Consider the following 12432-nt stretch of genomic DNA (forward strand, 5'->3'; position numbering starts at 1 on the left):
GGATTATCAAAGAATATACAAAAATAGATTATAGATGTGATAAGTCTAATGTATATGTGAATATGCTGATCAAGATTAGACCAAAAAACGTGTGGTATCTAAATATTCAAATGAAAAAGAGATATATATGTGAATGAAAAATATAAAATGTATATATATATATTAATAAAGGACTTGTTAAAAACTGGCTTTTGTCTTTACTTTTTTGTACACTTTTTTTGGTGAATGGGTAGGGGTACGATGTACCCAATATCCATTCACATGGGGGGGGTGGCTGGGATCTGGGGGCCCCCTTGTTAAAGGGGGCTTCCAGATTCCGATAAGCCCCCCACCCGCCGACCCCCATAACCACAGCCCAGGGTTGTCGGGAAGAGGCCCTTGTCCCCATAAACATGGGGACAAGGTGCTTTGGGGGGGCACCCTAAAGCACCCTCCCCATGTTGAGGGCAAGTGGTCTGGTATGGTTCAGGGGGGTCGCTCACTCGTTCCCCCTTATCCTGTCCAGCCAGGCTGCTTGCTCAGATAAGGGTCTGGTATGGATTTTTGGGGGGGGGGGGGGCACTCCGTTTTTGTTTTCAATTTTGGTGTGGATTTCCCTTTAAAACTTGTACCAGACCCAAAGGGCCTGGTATGGACTGGGGGGGACCCCATGCCATTTTTAAATTAATTTTTATTTGTATTGCCAGGAGCCGACAATACATTACAACCGCGAGCAAGTTTAAATGTCATAAGAATCAGCCCTACACTACACTGCACTGCTTGATATATATATATCCTGCAATAACTGATAAATATATATATATATATATATATATATATATATATATATATACTACAATGCCTGATCTATTGCTAGATACAATGCACAATCCCCTACCTGCCTAATCTCACTCCTATCTTGTCTAACACACTATACACGGCTGCTGTATAAGCAGCAGCTTTATATAGTGTGGGGCATGGACTTAGCCCCTGAACCATGATTGGTTAAAGGGACCCTGCCTTTGGCCAATCACGGACATTGTGCTGTGATTGGCAAAGCATACAGGCCATGTGCATGCTTTGGCCAATCATCAGACAACCAGTAATTTATTCACTGCACCAGCGCAGTGCATTATAGGGCACTGCTCGGTGGGCAAACTTCCCACTGAGTGCCCCCATTTGTTTGTGTGTTCAGCAAACACACAAACACCCGATGTTCGAGATGAACTTACATTCGACTTGAACTCGAAGTTAATCCCGAGATTTGGATAGAGTGGAAGGGATTAGAACAACTGTCAGTTTTTTTGCTATCTGTGCCCCTATTAGGGAGATTCACCCTCTCAATTTGTCCTGTTTACCATTATCATTGAAAGTGAAGGTAAAATAAAATCCCAAATTTTGGGTTGTCCCCAGAAAAGTAATAGAGGGGTAAATTTCCAATAGGGACACTAGTTCTGGTGACCTGGGGGTCCCCAAGAAATTCCCTTATTTGCAGGGATTTTCTCTCACTTCCTGTTTGACCTAGATACAGGGAGTGAAGGGAAATACCTGCAATTGGACACAGATGGCGGAAATAAATCTCAAAGGGGTTATAACCCTCCCTTCCTCTATCCAAAATATCCAGAATCCTATAGTTCTACTTTAATTAAGTGCTTTTAAATGCATAAATGGGTCCAGATTTTGGTTCCCATGAGGCAGAATCTCTACTTTTACTGGAACCTCTTTAAATTTCTTCTCACCATGGCTGTACATACACTGTGCTCCTCACTGACATAAGTGGCTCTTTCTGTTTCTGTGTGCATCTGTTGGAAATAAAGAGTGGTACAGCAGTGGTCATGGATTTTCTGAGGTGAAAGACAGATGCAGACCGAACATTAAAGGCTCTGACTGACATTTTTGGGAAGACACGAAATATGACACATTGCTTTCATCAGAACAGGACAGTCTGCAAATATAGCCATCCTGATTTGGCACTTCAAGCCCATGGCCATTTTAAGAAAGCTGCCAATTATAGTTATTTAGTGTAGTTTTGATGTACACCTGCTTTAACCAACACCCTTCTCATCATAGCTAGACATAAGGCTAAAGAAACTGTAAGTATGTCACTGTTGACATTAAAACACCTTGGAGAGTGGATTCAAACCCCGTGACAGACTTCTTCTACTTGTCACCAACATGGAAACACTGGAAAGAATATTTTACTTTGTATGTTAAACTGTATAGACTTATTTAGGAAGGAACATAAAATAAAACGGCTCTGCTACCTAATTGGGGAAAAGGGCAGATATATTTTACAAACTTTTTTGTAAATGACACAGTGAACCTGGCTCTGAATTTCATTATTTAAGGATTTTGATAAATGCTGTGATTCTGAAAGCCCTGAAACTGTGGAAAGATTGTGAAAGTTTTTTTCTTTTAAAATGAATAGCCTGGGGAAATGCTAGTTTGTAGATATCAGAGTCTCACTCATTAGATACAGGATAATGTGTGGGGGGTCAGATATCTTCACCTAAATGTGACTACATAGAAAGGAAGACCGAAGTATGAAAAAATACATTCAAATACCCATGTGAATTGACAAAAGACAGCCACAAGATGATTGAAGACAGATGTCATTTTATATAAGATTTCTGCTAAAGGTAAAATAAAGCAAATGTTTCCTTCAAGTTTAGTACAGTGTAAATACAGTGAGTATGTAACAAAAAAAAAAGTCTAATATATGTGTAGGATCTGAAGCATGACACAGACTCTCACAGTGCGGAAGACATTGTATGATTACAATAACAGCCAGAAAAAGAGTAATAATGTACTAGTGCAACCAGCAAAAAAAAAAAGTACTTTTCTAGAGTTTAACAAGATTTCATCTAGATCAGCTTTTCACAATCTTTTTAACATAGAGGAACCCTTGAAATAGCTTTCCAGTGCCAGGGAACCCTTGCTAAAAAGCACTATATCTACTACTTATGATACATTAGTAGTGTGATGGTCACTGTAAAGAATGCTCCTTAAACACAATGGTGTTAGTGGAAACGTATCTAAAAAGCAGACATTGCTCATTGTTCAAGGAACCCCTAGCAACCTCTGGAAGAACACTAATTAAGAAACACAGATCTAGACTGTAGAGCAAGCTCCATTATTATTATTTCTTTTACACAGGGCTTTTATTCTCAAGGAATAAGTTTAGGAACTCACACTTTTCGATTCACCCCTTTTCTCCGCCCTACCCACTTCCAAGCATCATTCCTTGGTTCCATCCCCAACCCACCTCTCAGTACTGCCCTTTTGGAGAATACAGAACCAAGTATCATCTCTCCTAGCAACAATCAACACCCTAGCAATATTAAACCTACCCCAGCAACAATAGATCCCCCTCCAACAACAATAGACACCCCCCCCCCCAGCAACAATAGACTCACCTGTAAATATATGTAGATTCCCTCAAGCTAGAATAGACCCCCCCCCCAGCAACCAGCATCATTAGACCCTACAGCACACCCCAGCACCCCTTGATATTACATACAGGCATTGCTGGAGGTGCCGGAAATGCGTTCCCCCACGTTCCTTCTGAAAAAAGGCCCTGCTTTTACATTACCTAACAAACATGTAACAATTTACATACAAATAACTGCTTATACCGTACAACACAAGCTCTCTGAAACCCATGGGCATATACAGTAAACATCTATATTAACAAACACTTGTAATAAAAATAGTTATAATGTATTGTGATAAAGAATACTGATTATATTCCACTACTGGGAGTATAAGTAGTACAATCTTAAAACATTAGAGCTCTTGAAGTCTCCCAGAATCCTCAAAATCTAGAGCAAAAGACAGGCAACAGATTGGATTTATAGGCTAAAGAAGAATTTTCTGCAAATTCTGCAAAGGTGATAAATGCCTGGAAAACACATACAATAATGTTATGTAGTTCTACCCCTGTAGAAACCGCTGATTAGGATGGGCCCTCTGTTTTTTGCTTCAACCCCCCCCCCTCAAAAAAAAACTCTTTTAACACACCAGGTTGAGTGTACAAGCATACAATATAACAGGAAATCACTGAAGGTAATACTTAGTACCCAATAGTAGTGCTATATCAAAGAAAACGGGCATCAACCCAGGTAGTAAAGGCAAACTTAATAAACTGTCACCAAACATGGTTGATAACTAGGCAAGCATAAAAATAGATTAACCTCCCTGGGGGTATTCCAGAGTGTGGCTCGGAGTGGAATTTCAGTGCCATTAGCGGTAACCCCGAGCCACACTCGGGGTACCGCCAGGGAGAAGACGCTGGATCCTGGAAGAGGTTACTTACCTTGTCCTCAGGATCTGGCCATGTATTCCGGCAGTGTACAGCGGCCAGATCTTCCGCCTGATGCTGTGTGCCCCTGGCTTCCGTTCCCTGCGAGCGTTGCGTCGCAGGGGGGTGGAACCGGTGGAAAATTCAAAAAGTAAAACACAAACACACTGATATATTGTAATCCTATTGGATTACATTACTAAATAAAATAAATTGACCTTAGTTTGCCCCCCAGTGCCCTTGCCTGCAGTTATACTGTATATATATATAATATACTATATATATATATATATATATATATATATATATACTTTAACTTATTTATAGTTATTTATTATATTATAATTTATTATTTTGTGTTTCAAAGTTTATCATACCCATGATGTTATAAAGAAGAACACACAGTAAAAAAAGATCATAAGTAAATAGTTGGTTTGGGCTGCTCATCCTTAAGAATTACATGCAAAATAATGCCACCAGGGAGGTTAACAATGGTAATAACACAATTTAGCATACAAAGTGATTAACAGGTGCAAGGTAGATGTAGTTCAGGTGCAGTAAAGGTTAATGCAGTATAGGATTGGTATATGACAGGGTCCCTAGATAATATTTTAGTTAAAGCTGCAGATTTAATATTACTCTAGAAATGCTGATATCAAGAAGGAACTCAAAATATTTAAATCATAAACATCTGAAAAAACATTACAATATCTCCTATTAAAAATTGCAGTTGAGGAGGTTAGTTCAGCTTTTCAGAAAAAATAAAGAAAATACTCGCTCTTCTTCTTTCTGCAGTGCTTCCACAGTGGAACAGAGAAATTCTCTGTGCCAGTGCTGACAAATCAGAATGTCGTAACCAGTGACAATACCTGGTGCTTCCAGGTATTGGGAAACATGTAACCTTCTCCCTTCTGAAGGGTCTAGCACTGGGCCTTCTTGCATGACCAAGGGGGTCATTTTACTTGCCCCTTAGTGTTCAACATTAGCTGATACTAAGGATTTTAGTGGTGTTTATAATGGAGAAAGAAGCGAAGGGGAGCCACGGCAAGATGATTATCAGGGGCTCGAGGAAGAGGGGAGAAGAAGGTTCTTTACAAAGGCACTGTCACTTTGTCCTTAATGGGCAAGGTAACAGCGTCACTTTAAAGGAGAAAGCATTCATACTTGAGTTCAAAAGTGACTACTATATATGAAAAGGCAGTTGCTATGCTTTGCATCCTCTCAAAAAATTCTGGTATTTCAAAACTGGCAATATGGTCATTTGAAGTACAAAGTAACCATGGTCACGGTAAAGGTATGTGTGATAATGTAATTTATTTAGGTAATTAATTAAAACACTTTAGCTATTTCAGAGAGAGGAACCCATCTATGAATGGCATTAAAATTATATCTATATTGTGCAACGCCAGCAATTAAAATTCAAATATACACTGAAATAAAACAAGTCTAAATTTTAAATTATACTTTTGATTAGTCTCATGAATAAAATCCAAATGTAACAACAAACTTAAATAAAAATATTTTGCTCTTTAAGTTACATGCACACTGCCATAATATAGGCTCATAGGGGCATTGTTTTTCTGGCACAAAAGTTCCTGCATAAATGATCAGTAAAATGCTGTAAAATGTTTTTTTTAAAAAAAACTATACTCACCTTCAATCCAGCAATGCACCGTCCCAGAACTCCCCGCCAGGCTGTCTCGTCTACATCAGTGTCTGACCTCACAAATGCGCTTTTGGAAAAATGGTCAAACATTCCCATAGACACATTCCTAAACCTTGTGTACAGCTTTCCCAGAAGAGTTGAAGCTGTTATACCTGCAAAGGGTGGGCCAACTCAATATTGAACCCTTTAAAGTTCATGTGTGTTTAAAGGCAGGTGTCCCAATACGTTTGGTAATACAGTGTATGTATGCATATACCCAGAAGCTATGAATAATAATTAAAAATAATTAAACATAGATTCACTTTCCTGATTTTCCCTGCTTTCGACGTGGGCCAATTAAAGCTCCTATATAGCAGTACTTGGGGTCTCAAAGAAAACTGTCTGTCACTACTTCCTTCCTCTGGGATCTTTAACCCAGCCCTTCAGAGACAGAAAGTGATGTACATAATACCTATGTGACATTAAGCAGCACAGCCACTTACAAACACAGACAGTAGAGGGCAGCAGATCCATTTATTATATTCTGGATGCAGGTACACATTAGATGGAAATCCTTTCCTGGGGGTTACATTTTGGCAAATTTGTCCCAAAATAAACAGTGATTTATTAGTCACACACTCGCACAGGCAACACTGTGTCTGGTCTTTCTAACCAACATCTGGAGCAGGACATTGAGATGCACAGCAATACAATTTCATCTTAAAGTTGCAGTAAAATACAAGGTCTGCTTACACTGCCTGGGACCCTTATACCTTTGTAAAACTTCCACTTGCGGCACCTAGGCAAGCATGGTGTCACATTCCTTTCAGCTACAGTATATCCAGGAAATTACAGAGCAGTTAAATTCATGAGTGGACACTCCTGCTCTGCATTTCAAAGGAGGCTTGGTGACATCATGCCTTGTGATTTGAAGGAAGGAGATAAGGTAAATATGAATGTCAATTTTTTTTTAAAGAATATTTTACACCTAATAACAGTTAATGATTTGTAAAGAGCACGGGCACTTGGGAAATTTTAGTGGACCTTTTACTGCAAGGTATACTTTGAAGTAAACCTGAAAAGTTTTTACTATTTGTAAATGTACAATTTACTATTTACAAATGTTAATTGTGCCTAATCAGTATTCTGAAACATGTACTTTGTCTTGATTTTTTTCTGAAAAATAGAAGTGCACTTCCTGGTATGTGAGCGAGCCTAGGCACTCCTGTGCCTAAAGCAACATAGCTTCTGTATATCTGCAGTGTGAGATAGAAAACACTGCTGGGTCTGATCCTATAGTAGGGAAATTGAACTGAAATTTGGTGATTTCACTACTGTGCAGCTCAATGTTCTCTTTGAGGCTCTGACATGAGCAAAGTTGAAAGATAAGCTGCAGAAAGATCACGCCACTGTTCCCTTATACTTTGCCTTCTGCCTGCATTTTTTAGGTGCAACTTCCTGAGCTAAGCTCCTCTTTAATAAGTAAAGTATAAAAACAGGTATAAAAAGAAAAAATATAAAAAGAAAAATAAATATTTTAGATCATTTGTACATGCAAACTCTTTGTAGTTTATTGCCTTTCTTAATTTTTTGGACAGTGGGTCTTACAGTTGTTTACATGTAGAAAGGAGAAAATAATTTTGTAGTTCAGCTTTACAGTTATAGAGTATTATCATTGTAAAATAAAAAAAAATACTTGGTAGTTGAAGGAAATATTTATTAAATGTTTAGGTAATTCCCAGCAGTGGGCTTACTCGTAGGATTTGGCAGCCTGGAGAGGCAACCTTCCATGAACTCTCTTGAGAAAGGCAAAATAGGATTATAAGGAGCTGTTCTACTTTTATTAAAATGAACAGAGGGTGCCAATTGGTACTGCTGCCTTCTGGCTGTTATTTTTGCATTAGTTATTCTAAAAGCATAATGATTGCAAACTAAAGCTATGGCATTTTTTTTTAAATCCGGTCTGTACATACTATTTTATGTTTCTGAAAGCTCCAAGTACCCTGATCTGTAGTTACCCCAATAAAAATCAATTTTGTATTTTTGATGGCAAAACATTTTGTTAAATGTATTAATTACCTGCCAATTATAAGGACTTGTAATATATATATATATATAACCCCCCTATTGACATAGGGCATTGGGGGAACAACCACTTGGTGCAAAAGTCCCTGTGATTTAGATCAGTGGAGCCACAGCACACCTCTATATCTAATCCATACTAATATTATATTTATAGTCCATGTATTGGGCATTTCAGTGTGGATACTTCAAATCCCTCCTCTTGAAGGGGAAGTGCATGCATTATCTACCTTGTATTCAGACACCTTGGAAGGTGCCAATACCTGAACAATAGAGTGTAAAGAATTACCGTATTTATCTGTATATAACACATACTTTTTCCTCCTAAAAATGGAGGGCAAAACAGCAGTGCATGCTATACTCTGGTATATTAAATAAAAAAGGCCAGGCCGAACTGAGAGGCAGAGGGGGGCGGTTCAGGCCGAGCGAAAGGAAGGACCAGCGGTCGCTGTCATAGGAAGTCCTGCCTCCTATGATAGACAACACAGTGGCCCAATGACGTCTATCATGGGACTTCAGATGACAGCGGCCTCTTGTCCTCCCTTCTCATCTGCCTGCCCCGCCCCCGCTCTGTGCAATGGCACTGGCGAGACTGGATTGGTGGACACTGCGCTGGTGAGGCTGCATTGGTGGACACTGCGCTGGCGAGGCTACATTGGTGGACACTGCACTGGCAAGGCTGCATTGCTGGATACTGTGCTGGCGAGGCTGCACTGCTGGATACTGCACTGGTGGGGCTGCATTGCTGGACACTACGCTGGCGAGGCTGCATTGCTGGACACTGCGCTGGCGAGGCTACATTGCTGGACACTTCGCTGGCGAGGCTGCATTGCTTGACACTGCGTTGATGAGGCTGCATTCATGGGCACTGGTGAGGCTGCATTTGATAAAAAGCTGTTTTATTATGTGACACGGCAGCCCTGAGTCTTCTCCGTGTCTGTTTACTTCCTCCTCGGGTCCTTATTCAGGTGTCCATGTCAGTTCCTGCACAATGTGGTCACTTCCTATTTAATGTTCGTTTGTTAGGGTTCTCTTAGGATATAGAAAAGGACTGACATCAGCAGAGAGGAGTGGGGGGACTGGCAATCTCAGGCTCCATTGCATTCACAATCAGTAGCAATGGACCAGGTAGGGGTAATTATATCTTGCTTCACAAAGTAAGAGGGAAAAAAGCCTAGTAGAATGGGATAGAGGTGGGTGGGAGAGGTAGAAAAAATAGTTTTTTGCCTAGAGTGGGATTTTAAAGAAGTAAAAAAAAGGCAGTTTGACAAGTGGCTGTAAGTATACCGGAGAGGGAATACAAAAATTACCTTCTTTCTTTACCAAAAGCAAGTCAACTTTGATGGTCTGAATATTTTCCCCTTTTCTCAAAATACATTTTTAAAACTTAATGAATAAAATGCATTTGCATTAATATGATTAAAACATGAAAACATGACTTTAAAATATGCATTAAAAGCTTATTCTGGTAACTTAATTTCCAAAAGGCAATTTAAAGTCTTTAAAGTCACTATTAATATGCACATATTAAGTTTGTCAATAGGCCTTGCCTTAAGCTGTTACCTAATTTATTCTAAATAACTGTTTATACCTCTGTTATTACATTTGCAAATGAAAAACATCACACATTAATTATACTTTTACATAAAATATCTTTAAATGTGATTCTGATAAAGGTAATACCTACTTGAAGTAGACCCCCTATTTTACAAACTGTTTAAGACTCCTTCTGTAGTTAAAAGTGGGCTAATGTGCTTGTGTCCAAACTGTGAAATTATCACTAGATTGTGAAAATGTAAAAGATTGTAAAATCAACTAGAACAAGAACTGGTTCAAATATTAAAAATGTTCAGTGGGAGCTGTGATGGGTTCTTGCAAGCAGGGTATGATTTGTGGAAAAACACTCGTTTTTTTTTTATTTTGCATTTCCTTTTGTTAGTGATATTGTATCTGGGTTTTGCATACATTTTATTTCTTCATTTATTATGGTTAGTACCAAAAATGTTCTTTTTAGGGGCACCATCTTTTTTAAATTTTCAAATGAGTTTGATGCATCTTGTAAATTATTTTCTCTTGCACATGTATGTTTAAAAGAGCGTTTGTTTCTCAAATTCCAGTAATATGCACTGTATTTTGGAGGACATACACTGTTTATTTGTCTTATGTCCTCTCACTTTTATAATATAGAAGTAACAGAATTATTTGAACTGCAGCCACCCAGTATTTTTATGATTCATTTTTCCTTTTAGTACTGCAGATCATATCCTTCTTGTTATATCAGCAATTTTAAACATTTTTTCAGTTAAGGTCATCTTTAATAGGATGCACAATCATAAGGTACCCCATTCTAAAATGTAAAAAAAAAAAAAAACTAATAGACTTGTGCACAGCGGAAAATTTATGTTTAGTTTTGTTTCTTTTTCATTCGTAAAATACATAATTTAGTTCTGTTATATGCGTTATGTTATGTTAATTTGTTTTCGGATAATTTGTTATTTCAGTAGAGTATAGATATTAGTTATAACAAATCAATTTGTTTTATTGTTTAATTGCTTCATTTTAGAAAAATTTGTTATTTATGTATATATTTGTGATAACGAATCGTTATTTTGAAAGTTGTTTGTTTATTGAATCCATTAACACACACACAATGACAATGTCTCTTCTGTGGCTTCACAAAACCCGTCTCCTCAGCTCAAATGCAATTCAACACCCTTCTCAGGAATTCACTTTGCCAGTGGTTATGCTGTGTCATTGCTGCTGGTACCAGGAGGAACCAAATGTTTAGAGCTTGAATCCATTAACACACACACAATATCTCTTCTGCTTCTTCTGAAAACTTGCCTCCTCTGCTCAAATACAACACCCTTCCCACTCAGTTCTCAGGAATGCACTTTGCCAGTATTAGTAATCCAACCTCCAGCACAAAATGAATCAGCTGTAAGATTTACTCCGAGTCAACCTGCTGTTTCATTAGACCTTTAACGAATTAACGAATCATGCCAAATTAATTTGTTATTTTTGTTATAATTTCTTTCGTACTAGTTAAAATTCATATTTTTTTTTCTTCAGACGTTCGGATGTCAGAATCTCATGATGCAAAATTCAGTTGGAGTTGCAAGATGCAAAATTTGGCTGAATTTTGATTTGTTACGAAACAAATTGCACATGTCTATAAACTAATAATTTTACAAAATGCAGTAACATCACAAATATAGGACACACAACATTAGAGGTCATTTAGTCTTCCAAAGCAAATAAAACTTTGCACAGTGATACTGACTAGTATTTCATTTTTATCTTCTCCCTCAGGGGAGGGGCAAACAAGGATGCTGTGCAGGCACCCAATATCCTCTTTATACACCAATTATGTAATTGGTTGTTAGGATGTTCGTGGCTGGAAGGTTGTAATGGTGCACAATGAAAAGCTGTGGCCTTCTGTAACTAAAAGTTGTGGACAATTTTTAGCCATTTTGCCAAGGCACCCTGAAGAAAGCTAAAGGCATCCTGATTAAAACAGACAATGTCCCATTTAGTGGCTAAAGGTTTTATCTACATTTGTATAATTTACAGCTGCCTGCAGTGTTGAGCACAGAAGGATGCCTGTGCTAAGGCTGTATGTTTTTATTTTTTTCTGTATCTCAAAAACTTTATGAAGAATTTGCTGCTCAAAGAATGTAATCCTTTTTACACAGAAGTACTGGGTATAAAATTCTAAGACATTATGGGGTTAGAAGGTGCAAGTTTACCACTTCAGCTCCAGGAAGGTTTTACTCCTTTAACCACTTTAGCCCCAGCCCTATTTCGGACACTTTTTGTTCACAAGTTAAAACCAGTATTTTTTCCTAGAAAACTACTTAGAACCCCCAAACATTATATATATTTTTTTAGCAAAGACTCTGGAGAATAAAATGTCGGTCATTGCAAAATTTTTTGTCACGCGGTATTTGCGCAGCGGTCTTTAAAACGCCATTTTTTTGGAAAAAATTTGAAAAATCACATTTCACTGCATTTAAAAAATACTAAACAGTAAAGTTAGCCCATTTTTTTTGTATATTGTGAAAGATGATGTCACGCCGAGTAAATAGATACCAAACATGTTACGGTTTAAAATTGCGCCCCCCCGTGGGATGGCGACAAACTACGGTCAATAGAGATCTCAATCTGCGACGCTTTAAATTTATTTAACGGTTACCAGTTTAGAGTTAGAGTGTAGCTCTTTTTTTTTAATTATTGCCCACGCTCTGGCGATCGCGGCGATACCTCACATGTGTGGTTTGAACAGCGATTTCATTTGCGGCTCGACTTGCGTATACGTTTTTTTTTGTGCGCGAGCTAACGGTGACGGGGACGGCTAAATTTTTTTTTTTTTTTTTTTTCCTATTTATTTTTTCTTTTTTTTTAAACTTTATTACAGGTTTTTAAA

The sequence above is a fragment of the Pelophylax lessonae genome (assembly GCF_965119305.1).
Source record: "Pelophylax lessonae genome assembly, chromosome: 3".
NCBI lineage: Eukaryota > Metazoa > Chordata > Amphibia > Anura > Ranidae > Pelophylax > Pelophylax lessonae.